The 21,927-nt window shown below is 37.5% G+C and overlaps 1 pseudogene; it reads right to left on the bottom strand.

Annotated features, from left to right (window-relative positions):
• Window positions 1–16,148: 16,148 nt before the first annotated feature.
• Window positions 16,149–17,688, bottom strand: LOC101412876 (ribosome biogenesis protein NSA2 homolog pseudogene; annotated as a pseudogene).
• Window positions 17,689–21,927: the final 4,239 nt, after the last annotated feature.

The following is a 21,927-nucleotide window of genomic DNA, read 5'->3' as shown; positions in this document are numbered from 1 at the left end:
TATGTTATTTATTGTAAATGCCATCACAATTTCAGACTTTAATGTGTGGGAAAGATGTATGTCTCAGAATCAATGGAATATGCTGATAGTGAAATTTGGGGGATCAAATGGTGTAATGAATTTGAAGAATTTTGTAGAGCAAATTTAACAATAGATGTTAAACATTTGTTGCAAATTATCATTGATAATAATAAAAGTAGTCTGAACCTCTCTATAAAAACAAAAATTCCTAGACTGATTAAAAGGAAAACAGAGACCAGAAATAATTTGTTCCTTTTATAACACTCATTTAAAATAAACTGACCAAAGCTGGTTAAATATCTAAAATATACAAAGAAAAAAATATAAGTAAAAAAAAAGTTCATTTTGGACAAAAAATATTCATAGAAAGAAGCAAAATAGGAGAAAGAAGGTAAAAAAGTTGCATATGATAAGAGCTGTTTTTTTACAGCATCATTGAAATAACTATTTTGGCACAATTGACCTACTGAAGGCTCTCTTCTGGAGCTTATTTTGCTCAATTGTATATCTTGGGATATCAGCTATTGTATTTATACTTTAAAATCTATTTAAATAAATTTGAGCAAATTCTTCTCTAAAAACTATTTTAAAAATTTCCTCTATATCTGTAATTATCTCTTCATTTTCATCTCAGTTTTTCATATTAGTACTTTATTTTTTTCTTGGTTAGAGCAGCCACGGTTTATCTGTTTTATTATTTTTAATAAGATTCTGAATTTATGTATTGTTTTCCTGAAGCTTTTTTGTTTGGTTGGTTGTTTAGTTGTTGGCTTTCAATTCATTAATTCTGCTTTTATCTTCATTTGGTTCTCTCTTTTTTCCTACTTTTCATGGCTTGACTTTTATTTGTTTTTACTAATTGAGCTCAATGTGTAATTTCTAATTTCAGTTATTTCTCTTTTTGATAATACGTTGAAGGGGATGATAGTTTTCCTTCTACCCAGTTTCAGCCATATCTCGTTGTGTTAATATAAAGTATTTTTAAAATTATATACTAGGTATTATTCAGTTTTTATTTTAATTGTTCATTTGAATCTAGATTTATTTTTAAGAAAGTATATAAAAATTAAAGACATCATAGAATATTTTTCTTTATCCTTATTAATAACTCTCATAGATATATCTCTGTCTCATTTTGGGTTGACTTTTCCTGGAACATAGTATATCTACTCATGTACAGAATCTGGTCATCTTTTACTATGAAAAACTTTTTCTATTACATTTTTTAATACTTTGTCTCTTTTACTTGTAGTCTATTATTGTTCAGAGATGCTATTCTGTGAATGTTGGCTCCCTTTTTTCTGCCCTCCATAATTACCATTTTCTCCAATCACTTTGCATATTTTAAATTGGCATCTAATTAGTATCTAATTATCATAAACTGCACAGCTTGTAGGTTTTCAGTTTGTTTAGTTTTGAAAAATTTATACACCCATAAAACCACCACAAAAATAATATATATAATATTTCCATCACCCCGGAAATTTCCCTCATGATCCCATCTGGTCAAGTCTCTTTTTTCCAGGCAACTGCTTTCTGATTTCTAGCACTTGTCTAATTACTTTTATATCTTTAATTGTTTACATTTAATTTTGATTGTGTATTTTCCAAATCAGTCCCCTATGTGCATAACTGGTATTTCGCCTACATTTGTTCTGTTTTTTGTTGCTTCTAAAGTATTTTTCATGTTAGCAATGATTTTACCTTTATCTTCCATTTCTTTTTTGAGCTCTGCTACCTCTTTTGCATATCCTGGTGATGTTTTAAAACCTCTTTTTGTTCTCTTGTATCCCTTCTTTTGAAAATTTTTTTCACAGATCCATGATTTTTTTAAAAAGTAATTTTTCAGATTAAGAAGAATTCTTGCCTAAAGTTTTCACTGTTTCCTGAAGTAATTCTTCTTTGGATGTATATTTGTCCTTTGCCCATTGTTTATGTTCCTCTTTTCTCCCCTTATATCTGCCCATGGTTTCTATGTAAAATACAGCCACCCCTTATTAGAGACAACTCTAGACCAATGAACTATTGATAAAAAAAATAACATAGAGTGCCCTGATAGAACAGACAAGCTTTCTTCTCAGAAGACCCTCTTCCATTCCTGACATTGCCTCTGACTTGGAATCACTTGACTCAGTATTCATATGGGAGCCATTTCCAACTTGCTTGTTTAGATTTGTTCCCAAGTAACAGAATACCCAACTAACCATGTCTTACAGAAATAAAGATTTGGTTTCTGTGTTATTCAGGGTTCTCTGGAGAAACAAACCAACAGGAATTCCCAAGTTGATTGTCAAGTCTGAATTCTGTAGGCTGTCACATGGTGGAAACTCCCTATGAAGGTGTGGTTGAATTCCCCAGGAGAAGCTGGCTGGCTGAAGAAGAGAAAGAAATTTTTCTTTCTGACTTTGGAAATGTTTAGTTTTGGTTTTAAGACCTCCAACTCATTGAGTGACGAGACACCCCTCATTGCAAATAGCAATTTCCCTTGTTGGTTGTAGATACAATCATCTGTAGATGCAACTAACTATAGATGGTAATCCTCAGCAAAATATCCTCACAGTAACCATCAGGCCACTGCTTGCTTAAACAAACAACTGGATACATACCCTTGGCAAGTTGACACATGAAATTAATCATCACAGTTTCCTCTTATAATCAGGTCTGCTGTTGGTGTTGGTTCAGTAATTCAATGGTCACAATTGTCACCATAATCCCAGACTCTTTTGTGTGTTATGCTTCCCTACACTTGGGTGTTGGCTTTTCCTTTCCATGCCTGTTGCCTCATAGTGATAACATAGCTACCATAGTTCCAGGAATCATATCTCCCAACAAAGCAGTAAAAGAAAGAAGGGGTAAAGCTAATAAACTTTTGTTGAGTATGAAGGCAATTGGTTCACAGGTAAGAAACTTATATATTCACTGTGTGGTGAACAGGAAAATTTTAACCTCTGCCCAGCTGACCCTGCTCAGCTATTGTTGGAACACTTGGATAACTCTTTATATTTTATTAACCATACGTATTTCTTATTATTCTCATTAGCTATCATATTCTTATTTATTGTCTAACTATTTGTATTTATTTACTTCTTAGACCACTGGTGCAGAAGGTTGAGTTAATCATACTCTTTAGTTTGAGGACCAGCATTGTTAGTATATTTTGCTCCCTTAATCCCTTTTTCCACTTCTATATATATTCCCACTCAGCAATCATTTTAATGTGTTTATTATATCCTTTGGTATATACATCATGTAAAATGTATATTAATGTTTTGTGTTATATATTTATATATATTTATATGGATGTTATGATACAGGTTTTATTATTTTTCATGTATGATTTAAACATATATTATATAAATATACATATGTATTTTATGGACATGTAGTAAAATGTCCATTCCTTGGTGGAATTTTAACACAGGCCTTTGTTTTTTGTGATCTATCTAGGTGGCTTTGTGTACGTCTAATCTGTTTCTGTTCACTACGGGCTAGAACTCTGTGTTCTGCACCTACAACATTCCCACTTCTTCAGACTGCTTCCATTTCTTGCCATCACAGTGATGTTGTCTTGCATACATTACACATATCCCTTACCATTTCGTGTGAGTATTTATTTGTGATATTTACCCAAAGTGGGATTTCTAGATCATGGAATATATTCATATTGGTTTTCACCGAATACTACCAGATTTCTCTTGAGAATGGCTGCTCCAATTGGTTTTCACTAGCGGTGCCTGAGGTTTCCCATGTTCCCACTTCCACAGCAGCACTTGGCCTTAGCCAGCATTCCAATGTTTTCCAGTCTGATAGAAGTGTAGTGACATATTGATGTTGTTTATTCTGAATTACATTTTCTTTTGTTAACATATGATAGCCTTGATTTATTACAAACATCAACTTGCAAGCTGTCATGTGGCTTGTGACTATTTTTCCTGATCAAATTGTCCTTCAGATAGGCTTTTGGTATTTGAGTTTTTTGGGGCTTTTTTTTTTTTTTTTTGCTTATTTTGAATGCTTTTTGCTATAAATATATACTTTTCCATTTTCATGGGGTCAAATGAATCAGTCTGTTTCTCAGCTTTTCTGTCTTCTGTGTCATGCTTAGAGAGACCTCAATTATTATATCAGGGAAAAAGCATGCTAAATATGACTAATAAATTTACAGATAGCAAAACTCCCAGGTTTTAGAAATTGCTAAGAAATGTCTAACATAGATAAACTTTCCATCCCTCAGCATCATTATATTCCTCACTTTACCAGGGTATGGATGATACCAAAATAGAGGCAAAGAACAAGGAATTGGGCAAGGTTCAATGATGAGGTAATGTTCATTGCAAGCATTCCTTGATGAAAAAGTAACTGAACTTTTATATCTGGATCTGTAGGTTAAAAGAATTGCATCTTCAGCCATGTCACAGTGCCCTCCTTTGTATTTTATATAGGTTAAAGTTATAAAGCAACATTTAAAAATCCAACACTTATGAATCATAATGTGCTGAAACACTATAATTCCTTCCTTAACTCTCTTAACCATAAATAAGGATCAAATGGTTGTTCATTGTTTACATGTGATGTAGAATCTTAGCAAATATTAGTAGTATTAACATTTAATTTTCACCTATGCCATAACCCTGGAGATTATTACATGTTTTATAATGCAGTTTTTCTGATTCATAAGGTTTTATATCATATATATCTATAAATTCTTATTCTTTATTTTAATGTGCTGTTTTCCATTTGAGCAATTATTTGTAATGATTTTCTGTTTCTCCTTACCATTTAAGAGCATTTTGCAGGCCATAAGCTGTACTTTGGGGACCTTTATGAGTGAGCTATATTGGAATTTTACAGAGAAACAGAATCCCAGAGCAGACATACATAAAACAAATCAATAGCCTACCAAAGTTTGCTTTGTGTCAAAGGATTTAACGATCCACAGAAGAAAGTTCATGCCACTTAAAAAAATGACTGTTTAAATGGGAGGATTGCATCCAGCATCCAGGTGGAATCTGACCCTCCTCTTGACATAGAGGTGCAATGGACACAACCAATCCAATGTCCACATAGAAGAGGTGGCATTGGATTGGGAAAAGTGGACATAATGGACAAAGGGTATGGGGAAAGGCAGGAAGAGATGAGAGGTGGAGGCGTCTTCGGGACATGGAGCTGCCCTGGATGGTGCTTCAGAGGTAATCACCGGACATTGTAAATCCTCACAGGGCCCACTTGATGGAATAGAGGAGAATATGGGCCATGATGTGAACCAATGTATATGAGGTGCAGAGGTGCCCAAAGATGTACTTACCAAATCCAATGGATGTGTCATGATGATGGGAACGAGTGTTGTTGGGGGGGGGGGAGAGGGGGGGTGGGGGGGTGGGGTTGAATGGGACCTCACATATATATTTTTAATGTAATATTATTACAAAGTCAATAAAAAATAAAAAAATTAAAAAAAAAATAAAATAAAATTCCCTGAGACTGATATCCAAAAAAAAAAAAAAAAAAAGACTGTTTGGCCTCGATGGAATTTGTTTTGGTCACTTTAGTCAGTCAGACCAATTTAAGCAGTCATTAGAGATATAGCTTATATTTACATACACTGATGACTGTTTATGGTTATTCTTGTAATAAAAGATGAGAAATTAATCACGTTTCTCAAAAACTTGAATATTTCATAATGTCTTCTTTAATCATCTCCCCATTTGACCTTCCTGTAACAGAAAAAATGATATCTCATAATAATTATTTAGGCTGTTCTAAAGGGAGACCAAAACAAAAAGGTTTTGGTATTTCTTTCTATGGTACCATCAGCCTTTCAACGTTATTTTTCTAGTGGCTTTTGGTTATTGTCAGCTAGTAGCAGGGAAATTCCAGATGTACTCAGTCAATGCTAGCATTTTGGCATATGATATACTGCTTAAATAATCACTTAATATCACAATAATGCCTAAGACTTATATTTACCAAATAGAATGGTAATAAAATGCACTTTGAAAGAGATTAACCTGCCTTCTTATCTCATGATGCCTACTATAAAGTAAGGTAATAATTTATACTCCATAACCAAACCAAAAAGAAATGCCCACTGACTGCAGATGGTTGTCTCAGATCAGTAAATGCTTTATATAAGAAGTCTAACTGGTAGAACAAGACTAGCCCAGGGAAATTAAAAATTCTCCAATCCATACCAATACACTACTCTTTCCCTTTCATTATCTTAGCCTTTCCCAGCATGAAGTTAAGATTTCCAAAGACATAAAAACCTGAAAATATTGTGGGCATTTCTCATTTTTAAAAAAAATTTTTGTAGTATATATCCAAATGCATATAGCAAGTGTAAACTATAGACAAGAAAAGTTTCCCCTAAAAGATTAATGAAATTGCCTGATTAAATTCCAGAGCACTGGTTAGCATTGTGAATGAAATACATTGCAGAATAGTCTTTAGAATTTTAAAGCTATGGAATTAAAAATAAACTTGAAATTCTTTGTTGACACACAGATCTCTGCAACAAGCTTTAACTTTTATGTACGATCATAATTGAGAGTTTACATTTGTTTCATTCTATTAACAGAGCTAGTTTTCATGAATGGTCCTGTAAGAATCAATAATGCCCATTATCACCTCCATATTAGTTGTCCTGGGTGAGACCAATGAACTGGATTCTAGCAATGAAAGAAGTTATATCAATGATGTGGGGTAGTGGCCACTGGAGGTTCTGGGGGCAGGGAGAGGGAAAAAAACAGGAGTAATACGGGGGCATTTTTGGGACTTGGGAATTGTCCTGAATGACATTGCACAACAGATATAGGCTGTTATAAATCTTGCCATAACCTACAGAACTGGGTGGGAGAGAGTGTAAACTACAAGTAAACGTTAATCCACACTTAGTGACAATGCTTGAAAATGCGTTCCTCAATTGCAATTAATGTATCTCACTGATGAAAGATGTTGTTAATGTGGAAAAAGATGGGCGGGTATATGGCAAGCCCCTAAATTTTTTATGTGACATTTGAATAATCTAAGCTTCCTTTGAAAAAAAAAAGAATCAATAATGCATTTACCTACCTTCAGTTAGGTGAGGACTTGACCAATCAGGAAACTGTTACTCATCTAAGGCTAAGTGTCGGTAGAAACAAATTACAAAACTGATTACCACAGTCATCTCTTACCTTATCTGGAGGAATAATTTTTTTAATTCTGTAGACATTTTGGTGAGTCAGCCTAGACTTTGTTTCCTTAATAACCCCATGAATTCAATAAATGATAGATCCTACATATTTTACCTTCTAAAATCTCTCAGAATCATGTCCTTCTCCTCAACTCTATAGCTGCAGACTTCAGGTCAATATCTTCTATTGGCTGGACTACTAAAGCCATCTTTTAACTGCTTTCTGGCTGCCAGTTTCTCCTTGTTCCAATATATTTCTACCCCACTGCCCAAGTTGCCTTTCCAAAAGTCTAATTTGACTAAGTGAGTTCTCAGATTAAAATTCTTCTTTTCTGCCCTTTAGCCCAGAGCGAGTCCAAACCTCTCTGCTGGTCACACACGACCATGTATGATCTGCTTTCTGTCTAGCATCTATCTGTCTGTTTTCCAACCTTCTCTCCCTCTTCACAACTCCCCGTCTTCCACCTTTAGCCAGAACACTAGATGTCTAGTGTAGATGACTACATTTGCCTGAACATCTCCCTCATGATCACTTATTTTTATGTAAATAAATAATTTGTATTGACATTACTCATCTATTTAACAGAATTTTAGAAATAAATTTCTGCCTTGTATGTCCACTAGTAGCAGTGTGGTATTTAAGTTATGTCCAGTCTTCCATGGGTACAGTTAACTACAAATGATGTGGCTAATTCTGCATACTGAATTTTATTAATAAGTGTTCTTTGTCCTTTATGAGATGGTAATTTGTTTATTTCCGATTCTAAAAGCAGGCAAACCTCTTCTGTAGTAGCCAGTGCTTATCTGCAAGTTGATTTTTTTTCACCTTTCAAAACTTGTCATTCACATATCATCTATGTCTATGTAATGACAAAGTGATTTGTTAAAATCTAATTGTAAGAAAGATTCAGCTTCTGTATCAACCTCAGTGACTGAATCATACCAGATTGTCGTTTCCAAGTGTTAGAGTTTCCCCCTCACTAGGTTTACAGTAATTAACAAGCAATGATTCAGTTCCCCCTGATAGGCATTGAGGAAAAACAAGCCCCCACCCCCACCTTGAGACTATGTGTCTGAAAGCACAGCACTTCCCCAGAGGTTGAACAAAGAAACCACGTGGAAATGAGTAAAGTGAGATAGAGACCTCCATTCCCTCTAGATCAAAGCACCACCTTCTTCTCCAGCATTCCAAGAAAACATAACTCCCTAACCCACTACCCTCTAGCTGTATAAGGGAAAAATTTTCACCATTAAGGCTTCCTATTGGCCCCTGCAGCCCTACCCAAACCCTCAACCCTCTCCCATCAACTATCATTTCCCAGCCTAGGAATGTACTGTATAAATTCAAATCCCCCTTCCCAAGGATGGGCTGAAGTCTGTTCTTCAGACCCCTACCACTGGGAGAGCTTCCCAATGAACTTTCTGCTTGCAATCATCAGTCTCTGCATCCCAATGAGCACCACCTTTTCTCCAACATTTGGTACCCAAAACCCAGGATTAGGATCATGTTGATTGTGTGGTGAGGAACTCCCCCATGCTGTGGCTGAACACCCATCCAACAATGAACATCGAATCTTGGTTGGGTGAGTTAAGGATCTCTCTGTTGGAGGATCCTGCTCTCTCTCTCCCTTTCCCATTGTCCAGGACAACCTGCCAAAAAATCCTAGCACTAGGTCAGTGGGTCCTCACTGTCCCTGATGGCCAAGGTGGGTGGAAGGGCTGCATCCTTGTGGGAAGAAACCCCATGGCTCTGGAGATGTCTGGCTCCAAGCACAGTTTCCTGTTTCCTTAGAGATTTCTGACTGATTTGGGGACACCTGTCTCAATTGGAATCTTCCTTGTTCTTTCCTTTCTAGAGTTCCTTAGTCTCACCCAAGCCACCTAAAATGGGGAATTCACTTTCAACCCCCCCAAAAACCATGCCTCTGGGCTGTCTCCTTCATATCCTTACAACTCTGTATCTGGCGGGAGACATCAGACCTAAAAGTCTCATGTTCTAGTCGACCTGTGTAGCCACAATACAAATTGGACAATGAATTCATTGGCCAGACAACGGCATTTTCAATTTCCAAGTTCTCCAAGACAGAGAACTTTATCCAGCACAACAGCAGGTGACCAGAGATCCCTTACATTCAGGTCTTTTTCCATCTTTGCAATTGCCTCTCCCTCTGCTAATCCTGTTCTTCTTACCAAATTCTTCTTTTACACCAGAAACCTCCTCGGAAACCTTCCTCCTCATCCCTTCCACCACCTAAAACTTCTGAACACTCCGACTTTGATCCCTCAGGTCACGCCCACCCATAGCTCCTCCATATAATCCTCCAGTGTTATCTCTGGACTCAACCTCCCCCCTTCTTCCTTTCCCCTCCTCGTCACTGCTGCCTTCTACCCCTACCTTCTGCCTTCCGCACACTTGCTCATGGAGACTACGTCCCCCTCCTTCTGCAAAACAGCTCTCCACTGCTGTCAGCATGCAGGTTCTTAACTCCACACAGATGCCAGGCCCTCTCTTACCACTCCAGGAAATAGCAGGAGCTGAAGGAATAGTTAGAGTACACATTCTTTTCTCACTCTAAGATTTAAGCCAGATAGAGGACCAATTAGGATCTTTCTCTGAAAACCTCTTTATCATTCTTTCCATCTGTCTATCCCCAGAAGAAAAAGAATGTATTTGGCTTGCAACCCAAACCCTTGCAAATACCCTAAACCAACAAAACACTGCCAACAGTCTTGTCAGAGTCACAGGAGTCCCCCCCCCCCCCGAAAAAAAAACAAAACAAAACTATCTGTAAATCCTCCACCCCCAGAATTCCCAACAGATACCCCACTCCAGGCAAGTATAAAAGAAAACCACCAAGGCCATGCTTCAAATGCAAAAAGCCTGGGCACTGAACCAAGCAGTGCCCAAAGCCACAACCTCTGCAGGGGCCATGCCTGCTGTGCAAGCAAGAAATCCACTGGAAGTCCAATTGTCCCCAGGTCTCTCAAGCCAAAAGGGCATCAGTTACCCAGTCAGACTCAACCCCCAGCTTCAACCTCCCAGAACTTCTGGAATTGGCAATAGATGATTGAAGGTACCCAGAAATTGTGCAGGCCCCCACACCCATCTCCAAAACAGAACCTCAGGTAACTGATGGTAGCAGGTAAGCCAATTTCATTTCTTATTAATACAAAACCTACTTACTCTGCCCCCCCCCAAAGTCCCTAAACCCTTAACCCCCTCCTCAATCTCAATACTGGAGGTCAATAGAATTCACAAACCCTCTTTTACTGTACCCACTAAGAAGCCACCTGTTCATCCACTTACTCCCTCCTCTGCTCCTCCCTTTCCACCAAACTCTGTCAATCCAGAAATCTGAAATATTAAAACTCCTATCATTGCTGCCCATCACTAACCAGTCACAGTTGAATTAAAAAATCCTGCCCACATCCCATTCAAACCCCAATATTCTGTCCCTCTTGATACCCTGCAAATTATCAAACCTACAATTACTTGCCTCTTATACGAGTAAACCTTTAGCTTACTCCTGAACTTTAAGTCTAAGTGTACTCATAAAAAGTAATAATCCTAAATATATACGTTAAATATCTGTCTATTAAACTGCTAAATTAAAGCTTAACTGCATTAATACTGCTCCAATATTCCTAACTGGTAGCTGATTACTAATAAAAATATTTCCAAGAACAAGCTTGCATATTATAGACAACACTAATTCCAGAACTCTTAAAAACAGTAAAATCAGAAATGTAAAATAATAAAAAGCTTAGAAACAGCCATACCAAAAGAGTAAGAATTGTATGTCAAATTGGTGAGCTTTATGTTTCTATTAGTGTGTCTAATGAAATCATTAATCTGACAAGTTTGTTTAATTTTAATAGTAATTGTATGCTATAATAAGTTTGCTTTGAAACAGTTTCCAAAGTTGTTTTTGGTAAGTTAAATATGGAAGGTACATAGAATGTGTTATTTTCTTTGTATTGAGGCAAAAGAAATTAATTTTGTCCTAAGATAAAAAGACTGGTTATTAAGAAAGAATAAAATTCAGGACAAAACCGGAATGAATACAGAAAGTGCAGAAGGTGCATGGAAATATAATTTTTTGTGATTAAAGTTGAATAAGATTTATTGAGTCTATCTATAAAGTTTAAAAAGCTATAGTATCAAATACAATGCAAAGTTAAAATTCCATTCTTTCTCTGTTAAAGTAAAATGTTTCTTAAATCATTAGTCTGTTTCAGCATAAATTTAGAGAGCTTTTCTCCTGACTAGTGTTTTTTAAAAAAAAAGTCTCTTTTATCAAAATAGTTTCATTTCCTTGGTTATTTAAGAAAAACAAGTCTTATCACTCTTGAAAGTATATAATGTTCAAGCCTGCTTTCTCAAAATCAAATCCTGAAAAGTATCTTTTATTTCAAATTATTTAAAAAGATTTGTTCTTTCACCTTTGAAAGTGAAATAATAAAACAGTTGAGTTCCTTTAATAGGTTATAAGTTAAATGAAAAGTGTTTAGAAAATTATATAAATTTAAAAGTGAGTCTTTTACCCTAATTAAAGTTGTATGAATAAAAGTTCATATGAATATTTAAAAGGTATATAAAACAACTGAAAATTTAACAGTGTTCTGGCATAATACTAGTTAAAAACATCATGTCTTTAATCATGGTTTTAATTATTATTAAAATTTGTATGTATCACAAAAACAAACTCTCTGCCTGGAAATCAAACTCAAACTCATACTCATCTGTTTCACACTGAAAACTGCCACAGAACATATGTTTAACTCATACTTGTCCAATTCACACTGAAAGCTGCCATGGGTGAGATATAACAGTAAGCTATCATAAATTAAAATAATACCACTGCCTTATGCAGCTACCCTAAATATTGTTAGTTTATTACAAAGATTAATATTCAGTTATGTCACTATAACTTTGTTTTAAAACTTGCTAAAGCTTTCTCTAGCATCTCCTTGAGCAAATCAAGTCAGCCTGCATTCACCTGCATGTGAAAAGCCAATGGATTTCGCAGTGCTTTCCCGCGGCTGTGTGCATAGCCCAATCGTCTATCCTGGCCTGGTGACAAAAAAAAATCTGGCTGTGTGAAAAACCTGTAGCTATAACCTTATTTCATTACATTCATAAAATTATGTTAACCAGTAATTCTTTTTACAGAATTAAAAGAAGTATCAGAAACAATAATATCTTATCTTAAAAACCTGAAATGGGCCAACAATTAGGACAAGCTATTAAATCCAAGTTGCTTTGTCAAATTTTTAAATGTTGTTTAGTTGGATAAAACAAAAACTATTACCTTCTGCTGTAATTGATAAAGTACAATGTTTTGTCACATTAATAGAGTTTGTAATATTGTTGGAATTCCTCATTTAGCTCGAACATTAAAACCACTGTATGTATTAATCGAAAAAAGTTGTTCATGGGAATAAGAGAACCTTCAGCAGGCTGCTTTTTAAAAAGCAGAGAGGGCATTAACAGAAGCTTAAGCAATAAGGGGGTGAACTCTAATTTACCTTATAAATTAAATGTAGCCAGCACCAACATCAGCTTTTAGTAAAGTTTGTGGCAGAGGCAACATGCTAAACAAATACCCTTTGGGTTGTAATCACAATTATAAAAGGGGCCAAATTACAATATAGGCCTTTAATAAAAAAACAACTGTGTGTAGCATACCATGCCCAGTTGCAAGTAAAAGGCTTAACCCATTGGTGTCTGTCACTCTGAAAATTGCCATCCCTCTCCATAGGTAAATTGCAGATACAAAAAGCAAGACAAGAACAATGAACTGTCATGAATTACTCTCTGCAGGCAAGATATCTGAAATGCTTGCCAGCAGCAACAGGTAACTGTCTATCATATCCCTGCCCACTCCTCTAACACCCTTCCTGAGACTGTTAAAATAAATACCCTCATGAAAATCCAGAGCCATACCATTGAAACCTGGAAGCAGCAGAGTGGCTTTGCAAGAAAAAGGGACATCGTATAGCAGCACTATAGCAGCACTTCCAGCTGTCTGTTGCTTGCCAACAGCTCATGGACATCATCCATGAATATTCATTGTGCTCACTCTGACAACTGAACATCAGTCCCCTCCCACTCTCAGAAGGGACAAGGTATGCTTTCACTACTACAAACATTGCAATGAAATTCATATAACCAGCCAACTACTATTTGCTTCCTAAAAATGTAAGTACCCTGTATAAAATGCCAGCCGCCCACTCTATAGCCCAAAATGAAAAGTAATAATAATTTGTTGGTGCCTATGTCTCAAATTATACAAACTGAGAAAAATAAAGTATTTTTAGCCAAACTATACAGTCTTACTGGATGGGAATCTAAAGTCCATGAAAAACAAAAATCACATTGTTATGAAACCACAGTTAACCTGAAGTTTCCTATATCCACTAACACTCTATGTATGTCTATGTAAACTCTTCTTATACCTAAACTAATTTTTAATGTCACTCAGGTCTCACAGCATATGGCCCCCAAATAAGTTATATTAATAATCTAGCTACTGACCCTATGTCTGATTGGTTTTCCTCATTATCTTAGCCCTGGATCTCATAGCTCCTTCTCATATCCACGCCACTAATAACTCCCCTTCTTTTAATATCAGCAGAACCATACATTCTCCAAGCTATAGAAGTTCATTCAAACAACAGTCCAAAGCATCACCCAGAATCATGTGAACAACCTCCTCTCAAAGCCTGAAATTCAATACCAGCCATTAACCCCTAAAACACCATCACAATAACTCAATGAAACCCTGTTCCAGCCCTCAACAGCAGGAAGGGGCCCAAGATAATAACTATGGGAACCAATCATGGCTATCCTCCTTTCTCTCTTATTTTTCTTCACCCTTAAAAGTGATCCTTTTACCCATTATGACACCATTACTGATGGTATTGCTACTGCTGCTTTTTGGCTCCTGTCTCTTGCAGTTCCTCTCCCAATTCATACACTGAATTGTACAAGGATCCAGGAATATGTGGATGGCATCTTCCTGATATGTGACAATCAGTATCAACACCTGCAGACCTGAAACCTCAACCCAGTAGACAGGATGGAAGGGAACTTTTCTCCACCCCTTGACAGCAGGAAGTAGCTAGATCAAGCCATTGCCCCAAATCCCCTCACCTCCCATCCTGCCCAGTACCATATACCCCAATACCCAGGTACCCCAACGTAGATATATACATATATAACCAAAGAGTTAGGAATATTAGAGTTTCCCCTCACTAGGTTTGCAACAATTAACAAGTTGTGACTCAGTTTCCCCTGACATGCATTGAGGAAAGGCAAGCATCCCCTGCTCCCTTAAGCCTACATGTCTGAAAGCAAGGCACTTCCCCAAAGGTTGACCAAAGAAACCACATGGAAACAGGAGTGAAGGGAGATAGAGCTTCACTCGCTGTAGATCAAAACAACACCTATTCCTCCAGCACTCCAAGAAAACATAACTCCCTAACCCACTCACTTCTAGATATAGAAGGAAAAATTTTTGCCTCAAGGGCTTCCTATTGGCCCCCGCACCTTACTCAAACCCTCAAACCCCTCCCACCAACTATCATTTCCCAGCCTAGGAATGTACTGTATAAATTCAAATCCCCCTTCCCAGGGGTGGGTTGAAGTCTATTCTTCAAACCGCCTCCATTGGGAGAGCTTCCCAATAAACTTTCTGCCTGTAATCATCAGTCTCTGTGTCCCAGTGAGTGCCACCTTTTCTCTAACACCAAGGAACTAGTCTTTCTTTTCCTAAATGTCTGTAGGTGTTTTGTAAACTTAGAAATGATGTTAGGTTAATTCAGAATAGCAAGTCTTTCTGGAGTACTTAAATGTTTTTTTTCTTGGTAGTTTTTCTTTTTAAAGTTTATAAGTAGTAATTACATCTATATATTGCAACTATTTCCTGATCTGTGTTTTGAAATTCTTTCCCTTTTTCCTAATTTAGTTGATGAAGATGTGTTTTAGATATTGAATTTGTTTAAATATTGAATGCTTTTATGAAAGGCACAATTATAATCTAATTGGTTGTATTTTGAGGACAGACTTAAAAAATAAACAGAATTTAAAACATTTATGTGGTGATTATAGACTCATGCAGTACATAGACATATCCTAAAACTCAAAGTAAAGTGCTGTAAGCTTATAGTACAGATCACAAAAGTGTTTTAACCAAGTTACAATCCTAAACATGACCTTTTTTACATTAAGTAACTTCAATTAAATTTTTCAGTGCAGTCTTTTCTTTTTAAAACTATTTAAACCAATTTTTTTAATTCTGAAAATATACAAGTACTAACCTAAGTTTGGAAGATAAAAAATGCTAAAAGTACAATTTGGTAGATTTTTCATATGTAATTAAATACATATAGTTCCAAACAGATGGTGCTATAAATGATGAATAAAAAAAGAATAAATTCAGTGACCTAATTTATAAGGAAGTCACTAAGGATTAATCACAAAGGTGAAAATATTTATCTAAATAAGAGCTCTTCTGAACTCTCAGGGAAGGTCTCAGACAGTTTTCTTAGCTTAGGCCCCATATTTAAATATTTGCTAACTTTTTTGTATGGAAAAAAAGGTGTTTTAAACTAGTACTGGTGGTTTTTCCAGTAATGATGATAGATTTGCATTACTGAGTACTTACCCATTAGTGCAGATGCTGATGAAGCATGATTTTTTAAAAATTTTAATCATTCAATATTTTGAGCATCTAAATTGTAAATGAATCCAAAAATAAAAATAATTTGTAAAACTGGGCCATTTTAGTGTTTTGTTTTGTTTCCTTCTTAAATAACATAATTGTTTTCTTGATGGCTGCAGCTATGTAAGACTGTTTGGTAGTATTCAGAAACATTGCAGTAATGGTGGTTTTTCTGATTGGCATGTAGTCTTCAACAATTATAAGGAGCTACTTATATGAAAATGCCATCAAATCAGTAAGTCTGCATTTATGCATCCATCATTTTCAGGATCGATGGTAACCTGAGCATATTTCCCCCAAATAACCTTGCCTTCTTGTGTCACGAGGCCCAGCTCACTCACATTCACTTCGATGATGCTGCCTTTGGTAATAACACCCGAGACTGTGTAGAGTGATGAGGGATTCTTCTTTACGCCAGGTATTGGCAGGCAAAAGCTGGCCTTAAGTTCAGAATGTGTTACCTGAGCCTTTTTGAAATGTAAATTGGGCTAAAGAATTTTTCATATTTGGATGGATTTCATGTAAAACCTTCTCCAACAAAGCAGACGTTAGCTATTATCCTCTTTCATGCTTTTTCCTTACTCCTTTCTCTTCAAATAACTTTTTTTTTAGTGTGGTACATTTGTTCCAATTGATGAACACATATTGGAGCTTTGTCACTAAGCGTGGATTATAGTTTGCATTATAGTTTACACTCTTTCCCACACAATTTTGTAAGCTATGACAAAATATATAATGGCCTGTATCCATCATTGCAACCTCATTCAGGACAATTCCACTGTCCTAAAAATGCCCCTTTATTACACCTGTTTTTCCTTCTGCCCCTTCTTTTTGCACCTATAGTCAGTACTAGACCAGATAGGTGTATGTATGTCCAAGAGACTTAAATCTCTGGGTTGTCCCTGTGCCAGTTGGACCCTGAATCTCAGTGGAGTTGCAACACTACTCTCTGGTTCCTCGAAAAACTTAACACTTCTGTTTCTCTCTGGGCACACCCTTTGGGCAGAGGGATTTTCCATTTTCCCGCTTTCTCTTTTGGTTTTGTTTCATCATTCTTGCAAGTCCTTTAGCTGGACTCTGTCCCTCTCTGTGCGGCAGATAGGCAGGTGGCACCTGTGGAGTCCTCCCAGCCTTCCAGTTCCTCTCTTCATGCGTTTTGATAGGCTTTTTCATTTGTGTTTTCTCAGCGTGGCGCTGTTGGACGGTAGAGCTTAGCCTTCCTGCCAGTCCTCTTTTCTGCCTTCTTTGAGCGTTTCCCAAGCCTCCCCACTTTCTTTCTCTTTTTCTCACAGTAATTCCAATGACACGCATGTGCTTATGGCGTAACTCAGTATTCATTTTGTGGAGGGGTGAACCCCGCAGGGCTGGCAGGGGCGCGAAAAAGCGGTTACTTTTCGGATCTTCGGTACCTTCCAGTCGACTCCAGAAACCGCCGACAGGAAAAGCCGAGATGACTTTGCTTTACTCGGTTTTGACTCAGTAGCCGGACTTCCTCGTGCGCTCCCCTACCGCTCCCGCCCTGTCCTTACTGTTTGAAACTAGCCTTGCAGCTCTGAACAGCAGAGGAAAAAAGGGAAAAAAGACTTCAGACCCTGAAGTTTCTAAATAACGGCCTCGCCCTGCTCCCCCTCACTCCTGCCCAGGCGGAGGCTCCTGACTGAGCAGTGGCTTATCTTCCTCCTCCTCTTTCCTGACCAACCACCTACTGTGAAGGAAACATTCTGAACCAAGTGGTCCCAGCCACCGCCTTGGTAATCCCTCACGCATCTTGGTGAAAGCAGACCATACCTGCAACCTCAGAATCTCCCTCACTCACCCCAGTGATCAGCCCCTTACCCTCTGCTGTTGCTTTCCCTCCAACCCTTTCCCAGCTGGCTGCCCTTTGTTGTTGTTGTTGTCTTTGTGTATTTTTAATTAATGTATTGAAGTATATCACTCATACATAAACATACGTAAACAATAAGTGTATAGTAATAGTAGTGAACTTACAAAACAAGCATACCTAACAACGTACAGAGCTCTCATAGCTCACCCGGCCACCAATTACTTGCATTGTTGTGAAACCTTTTTAACTAATGATTAAAGAGTATTATCAAAATATTACTAGTAACCGAAGTATTTTCCCCCAACCAACCTTATTATTATCTTTATATCACTTATATACGAGCATACATAAACAATTAAATGTATAGTACAGAATTGAGTTCTACTCTCTCTCCACTGCTATAGCAACGGTTGAATAAAGTCATCCCTCCTGGCCTGTTTTTCATTATCCAGTGTAGTTTTTTCACTGACACTTCTCTTTCATGCTCCTCTCCCTGCCCAGAATGTTCTCCCAAGTTTGGAAATATTCCTCATTACTCTTTCTAGAGTCACGGCAGACAGAGGCAACTTCCTGTAGGAAATCTTTTCAGACATCTGCAAACAGATGGCTAATAGGAATTGCTCTTATCATTGCCAGGAACTTTACACCTATTGATTCTAGTATTGCAATCATCCTAGAAAGCAGCATCTGCAATCACCCTAGAAAGCAGCATCTATTGTTAGCTTCATTTCACAGATAAGAAAACTGAAATTCACAGAGTTAAGAAATGTTCTCAGCATCACATGGGTAGGAAATGGCAGTGCTCAAGTATGAACTCGGGCAGTCTGAATCCAGGATGTCCACATGCTTTGCGTCCCCTCCATGCCCCTTTCTTATTTCCATTTCCCCATCTCTAAGTCTTGGAGCACTGGGGTGTGTGACTCTATCTCCTACCGGACTGCAGAGCCTTCAGGGCAGGTGCAATGTGTGGTTACTCATCCCTGCCCCCAGCGCTCAGTTTAGTTCTTGACATACAGAAGGTGCTTGAATAAATGAGCAAATACTCATGAATTATTTGATTTCTTTTCTTTGTTTCTGTTCCCTTCCTGTCCCGTGAGTGCAGCCACCTAAAATATGAGCTGATTAATGGTGTGAGTTTGAGTTTTATACACATCCAAGTGATACCCGTTTGATGTTCTGTTCGAAGGTTCAGGGTTGGAAAATTGAAAACAACTGATTCGAAGTTGCTATACATGTTCTTTAATGTCTCCTGTTTTATTATCACAAATGCTTATTTAAATTTGACCTGTGGATGTTTTGTCATGTCAATTAGGTTGCAGATTTCTTGAAAGAAAAGACTGTGTCTGTATCCCTCTGGGCCTCCCACATGCTCTAACATGCTATGCACATGGAGCACTCAATATGTATTTGTTGAATAAATGTACCAATTATTTAATTAGTTGCATTTTATTAACACAGTAGCATGGTCTTGTTGGTGTATCTATAGTATCTGAATGAGAACATTTGTACTAGTGTCAGAAAACTGTTCTCATCTTCCTTTCTTTGTGACCTCAGCACTGACCTCTTGCCTTATATTTGAAATGGTCATTATTTTATCACTTTATATTTGGGGGATTATATTTTAACTTTCTACCAGATTTTGAAAATCTGATTCAGAGATTGTCAATGAGATGGATAAGAGTACCAAATATTTTAGGAGGTAAAACTAAGCCGCCATTGTAAAGGATGCTCCCTGGGAGGTGGCAAGGCTGCTACCAAATCCCAACTCTGTCAGTCACTGGTGTGAATTCCCAGGCTAGTGACCTAAGCTTTCTTAGTTACATAAGGATTATTTTATGGAAGAAATTACAGATTTTGCAAGTAAAACATGCACTATTACATTTTTTTCTGCTAAGATACAGAAAACTGAGGGTTCCTACCAGATTTGACAATAACAAGATATGACTTTGGATAAACAGGTTCACTACCTGAGCCTCAGGTGCTCTGAAGGAAGGGTACTGAGCCCATGACTTCTCTTGGGTTCATCTATCTTTAGAATTCATCACATACATTTTAATCTTCCAAATGAAGCCCAGTCTAAGAAGACTCTGTGTGGACAATCCATCGGTCAGTCTATTCATTCATTTACTTATTCAATAAATATTCATTAGTCACTTACATGTGGCTTTCACTGTTAGAGGCACTGGGTAATAAACAATAAACAAAACAGACAACTTCCCTACCCTAATGGAGCTTCAGCCTCATAGGGGACCTCAACAATAAGTACATATTTATATAATATCAGGTAATGATAAGTGCCATCAAATGACAAAATACGGTCAGGGATAAGAGTCACTGGCGGGCATTGCCCTCTGAGTAGCTTGGTCTACAGGGCTCCTCTAAGGAGGCGGTGTTTGAGTAGAGACCTGCTTGATGGGAAGGAGCAAACCCTGTGGTAAGTGGGGAAGAACTTCCCAAGCAAGAGGAGGAGCAAATGCAAATTCCTTGGGGCAGGGGTGTGCTTGGAGTGTTTGATGAATAGAAAGGAAGTCAGAAGGTCTGGAGAGGATTAGTGATGACTTTTAGTTTCCTAGCTCCTAAAACAAATACCATGCAAAGGGTTGACTTAACAACAGAAATTTATTGGCTCACAGTTTCACAGGCTAGAGGGCTTGCTTCCTCCTGGGGTCAGTATCTTCTGGCTTATCGACTGTCTTTGGGGTTCCTTGGCTTTGCTGTCACATGGCAATGCACATGGTGGTGGCTCTTCTTTCTCTTCTGGGTTCTGTTGACTTCTAGCTTCTGGCTGCTTCCTGTGGCTTCTCTCTTTCCACCTAACTTTCACTCTGCTTCTAAAGGACTCCAGTAATCTGGATAAAATTCAAGCTGCTTCAGTTGGGCCACACCTTAAGTGAAATAATATCTTGAAGAAATCTTATTTACAATAGGTCCACACCCATCAGAATACAGATGTCCAAACTTGGGTACAAAATTCAATCCACCACATGATGGCACAAGTCATGGAACATGTCATCAGAAATGGAGCCAGAGGCCAGACCACTGAGGGACTCAAAGGCCAACACGAGGACTTTTCATTTTATATTCAGTGAAAAAGGAGGTTCCTGGAAGTTTATGCTCCTCGTATTTTAAGGATCACTGTGGTGCTGTGGTTTGGGTATTATAGAGTTCAGATTTTATTCCAAAAACAATTGAAATCCTTGAGGAATTTTAAGAAAATGATCTGATCATAATTTAAAAATATTTCTAGTTGCTACGGATATGAAACAAACCACTATTATTATTATTGATCAAGAATATGGTGCTGCTGTCTTGTACACATGACCAAGGAAACATCTATATTTCTTCCTTACTGTCTGTATTCAGCCCTGTTAATGCTGCTTAATTTATAGTTTTCAAATCTATCCCCTTGTATCCAACCCCACTGCATCTGGCTTAGCCCAGGACCCCAGGATCTGTCTCACTGATTATTCCACTATGGTCCAAAGTGGTTTCTCCTTAAAAGCAATTCTGATCATGCCACATACATCCTTAAAACTCCTTGATGTATCTCTGCTACTTAAAGTGAGCATAAATTCTGGTTTACCCAGGACACTCAATATGCTCATTTTATGCCTTTTGTCCCAGGGTAATTATTGCTAGTACCAACTCTCACTCAAAAGTGTCATAGTTTGAATGATAAATCATATAGTGATTCTAATACCTTTAGTTTTAAACCTACGCTCTTTAGCAAGTGAAATGAATCCCTCTAAGACCTATCATTCCTCCATCCTTTATTCCACGCCATCTACCCTTTTTGTTCCTAGAATGCTTAGTTGATATTTGCAGTGGTTTTAAAATATAACATGCTCTCCCTTCAGTTCTTCACACGTAGTCTTATAGCTACCCCACTTCTTCACACAGATCGCTTCTGTATGCTCTTCAAATTCAGAACTGGTTCACGTCCTTTAAGAATCCTTTCCTGCCTCCAGCTTAGGTATGTGCTGCTTCTAGTAATAAGAGTGCTTTGCATTCCCAATAGCATCACAAAGCCAGGAAATGTCTGTGGAAAGAGGGAAGGCAGGAGGGAAATAAAATATGAAAGGAAGAAAGGAAGGAAGGACTTAACTTGTCTCACACATCACTGGTGTTCAAAAATTATGACAATCTTCACTACTTAGACTTTCCTCTAACTTAATTACTAT

Source organism: Dasypus novemcinctus, chromosome 8, assembly GCF_030445035.2.
Source record: "Dasypus novemcinctus isolate mDasNov1 chromosome 8, mDasNov1.1.hap2, whole genome shotgun sequence".
NCBI classification, from domain to species: domain Eukaryota; kingdom Metazoa; phylum Chordata; class Mammalia; order Cingulata; family Dasypodidae; genus Dasypus; species Dasypus novemcinctus.
This window is presented reverse-complemented; position numbering and strand designations above follow the sequence as displayed.